Raw genomic sequence first — 3,849 nt, 5'->3', positions numbered from 1 at the left:
ATTAAAATCCAAAATTATACTCTAAACCTTAAAACCCTAAACCCTAACCCCTAAGCCCTAAACCCATCCCTAAACCATAAACCCTAAACCCTAAACCATATCCCCAAACTCTAAACCTCGAAACCGTTCACAGTAACCCCTAAACCAAGTACCATAAATCCTAGACCATAAAGGCCAAACTATAAACTCTAAAATCCGTTAACCCTAAACCATAATCCTTGACATATTTTTTGGAATTCATGTGGCCAATGTTAGTGTAGTACAAATTAAAACACATATGTTTATATTCTTATATTAAATAATATCGGTATAGTACAAAATGGCATGAATCTCAATAAAATCCAAATGTTCTTCAATTCCAATAGTATCATTTACTTGAAGCCTAAACCTAAACTTACACCCTAAATATAGAATCTTAATAATTTATTAATTATAATTACAAGGGACAAAAGTAATTAAAATAGAATCTTAACGCTTACCAAAACCATAAAATAATTTAATTTTTTATCATTAATCATAACCTCTAATCCCTAATAGCATAACCCTTAAAACCATAAACATTAATATTAATTCGACCCTAGCGAATATACCTAAAACACAGTAAACCCCAAAACCCATACTCGAAAACATAAACCCATAACCTAAAATAATTAACATTATATCATAAACCCTAAAACTCTAAATTAACCATAGTCATTAAACCTAAAATTCATAACATTAAATATTAAAATAACATAAATTTTTTTGCGGCGTTTTAATAAAAAACGCCGCTAATGCCCCTATAGCTCACCAAAAGACGACGTCATTCTTCTCAAAACTTTTATGGCGTTTTTAAACAACCGTCGCTAATGTTTCACCTATTGTGGCATTTTAGAAAAAAATGCCGCTAATTCTCGATATATTGCGGCGTTTATAGAAAACACCGCTAAAGCCTCTATAGCTCACCAATGCACGACGTCGTATTTCTCAAAACTTTTGTGGCGTTTTTAGACAACCGCCGCTAATGCTTCACCCATTGTGGCGTTTTATAAAAAATGTTGCTAATTCTCGATATATTGTGGTGTTTTCAGGAAGCACCGCTAATGCCTATATAGTTGAGCAATACACGGTGTCGTTTTCCTCAACACTTTTGTGGTGTTTTTACAAAACCGCCGCTAATAGTCCCCTTTAGTGGCGTTTGTATTCAACCGCCATTAATGTAAATCTTTTGCAGCGTGTTTTGTCCAAACGCCGCTGAAAGCGCCGCTAAATGTCTATTTTGCTATAATGATTTGATTGCCCTCTTGAATTGTTTCAACACCAATATGAGTTTCTCTTCTTGCTCAGTAGTTAATTCTGCTGAAACAATCACAGGAAGAGTAGAAGAGTTACCTAAATAAACATATTTTAGATATGAAGGTAGTACCTTGAGTTCTAATTTATGTGTCTTCTCGATTGACGCTTTTGGTTGGGCATAATCCCTTTCCTCTAACTCCAAAGATTCAAAGCGGGGCTGTGGAATAAATCCCCTTTGATTAGCTTCTAACAAAGCTAAGTACTCATCCTCCTCTTAATCATTCGGAGGATTTGATGTCAAAATTTGTTCCAACGAATCCTCCACATAGTTGAGCTCCTTCTCCTCTATTAATTCTTCTAAATTGGATACTGCAGAATAATCATCAATTTTTTTAGGAAATTGCATAGACTTAAAAATGTTAAATGTTACCTGATCATCCTGAACACGCATAGTAAGCTCGCCCTTCTGCACATCAATAAGGGTCCTTCTGGTTGCTAAGAATGGTCTTCCTAAAATAATTGGCACTTCTTTGTCTGCTTCAAAGTCTAAGATAACAAAATCAGCAGGGAAGATAAATTTATCTACACGTACCAATACGTCTTCGATTTTTCCTTATAGATGTACTAAGGATCGATCTACTAATTGAAGTGTAACCATAGTAGCTCTAACTTCACATATCCCTAACTTTCTAAATATTGACATAGGCATCAAGTTGATACTCGCACCAAGTCACATAGTGCCTTACCATAATATGTTGCTCTAATGTTGCAAGGTATGGTAAAACATCCAGGATCCTTCAATTTTGGGGGTAGTTTGTCTTGAAGATATGCATTGCATTCCTTCATCAGAGCTACCATCTCAAATTCTCTGAGTCTTCATTTTTTGGACAGGATATCCTTCATGAATTTAGCGTAGTTTAGCATTTGCTCAAGTGCTTCAACCAACGGGATGTTGATATAAAGTTGCTTGAGTACGTCTAAGAACTTCTTGAATTGAATCTCCTGCTTTTGTTTTTTATGTATTTGAGGGTAGGGTGGTGGTGGTTTCTTTACTAGAACTGGTTGATTCATCTTCTGTGGCAATTCTGCATCTGACGGGGTTGTTAGTTGATCAAAATTAGCTAGTTCTAAAATTACCTTGTCGGGTTTCACAGATTCTGGTTCTTATGAAACTGAAATTTCAATGCTCGGTTGAACTTCCACTGATTCTTGAGCATCAGCTTGCTCCTTTTCAACTTCAATGGTGTTGGGCTCTACTATCTTTCCACTCCTCAATGTTAATGCTTTGCAATGCTCCTTCCTTGGATTCCGAGGATTTTTCGTATCACTAGGTAAAGCACCTCATGGTTGGTTCCAAAGTTCAGTTGCAAGCTGGCTCATTTGGTTTTCTAGATTTTTTAATGTAATTGCCTGGCTTTGGATTAAGGCATCATTCTTGGCCATGTATGCCTTTAACAGACTTTTTAGCCATTGGATGGCTTAGCTTGGGTTGGCTTCTAAACTTGTTGGGGAAAACTTGGTGGCTGGGTCGATCTAGGTTGGGCGTAAGTATTACTAGTTCCAGCTCCATGGTTACTTTAGGAAAAATTCGGGTGGTTTTGCCACGATAGGTTATAAAAATTGGATTGCAGTCCTTTCCTTCCTTGGTTTTTGTTCTGGTTACCTATGTAGTACATGGATTTTGGGTTTGATGGACATTCTTCGAACAAATGTCCTTCCCCACAATAAACACAGGCTATTTTTTCAAATTGATTTGGTGGTTGTACTGCAAAACTGTTAAACCCATTAGCAATAAGATTTTTAAGCATTGAGAATATTGATGATACCTAAGATGCGAGTGAAGTAAGAGCATCTACTTCATGTATTCCAGCAACTTGTCTTCCTAACGCTGCTCGGTTGGTTGGCCATTGGTAATTGTTTCTGGCAATCCTCTCAATAATTTCATAAGCCTCATTATAAGACTTAGAAAGGAGAGCACCATTAGCAGAAGCATCCACTACCATCCTCGTGTGAGCATTGAGACCATTATAAAATGTCTCAAGTTGGATGCAATATGGGATTCCATGATGAGGGCACTTTCGTAATAAGTCTTTGTACCTTTCCCATGCCTCATACAAGGACTCATCATCCATTTTTTGGAAGGCAGTGATCTCGTTCCTCAACTTAGTAATCTTGCTAGGTGGGAAATACTTCATAAGGAATCTTTCTGGTAACTCTTGCCATGTGGAAATTGAGTTCGATGGCAATAAGTTCAACCAGGCTCGAGCTCTGTCCCTCAGCGAATATAGGAACAACTTCAATCGTAATGCATCTTTAGGTACTCCAGTTAACTTGAAAGAATCGTTCACCTCCATAAATAGTCTTAGGTGTAGGAGAAGATCTTCGGTAGGCATTCCACTGAATTAGCCCACTGTCTGAAGCATCTGGAACATGACTAGCTTCAGCTCGAACTGTTGTGCCTCAGTTTAGGGTCTCCTAATACCCGGATCAGGATCACTAAATATTGGCATGGCATACTGTCGTAAAGCTCTATCCTTATCATCAGCAATAAGGATAGGATTTTGAGCAGGGTTT

At 37.4% G+C, this 3,849-nt stretch overlaps 1 non-coding gene across 1 annotated transcript; it reads left to right on the top strand.

Moving 5' to 3' along the window:
• Window positions 1–3,333: 3,333 nt before the first annotated feature.
• On the top strand, window positions 3,334–3,440 carry LOC128292141 (small nucleolar RNA R71). The gene has a single exon (XR_008282126.1). It is a non-coding gene; the product is annotated as a small nucleolar RNA R71 (small nucleolar RNA).
• Window positions 3,441–3,849: the final 409 nt, after the last annotated feature.

The sequence above is a fragment of the Gossypium arboreum genome, chromosome 4, assembly GCF_025698485.1.
Source record: "Gossypium arboreum isolate Shixiya-1 chromosome 4, ASM2569848v2, whole genome shotgun sequence".
NCBI classification, from domain to species: Eukaryota; Viridiplantae; Streptophyta; class Magnoliopsida; order Malvales; family Malvaceae; genus Gossypium; species Gossypium arboreum.
The sequence above is the reverse complement of the archived record's forward strand: the minus strand, read 5'-3'. Positions and strand labels throughout refer to the sequence as shown.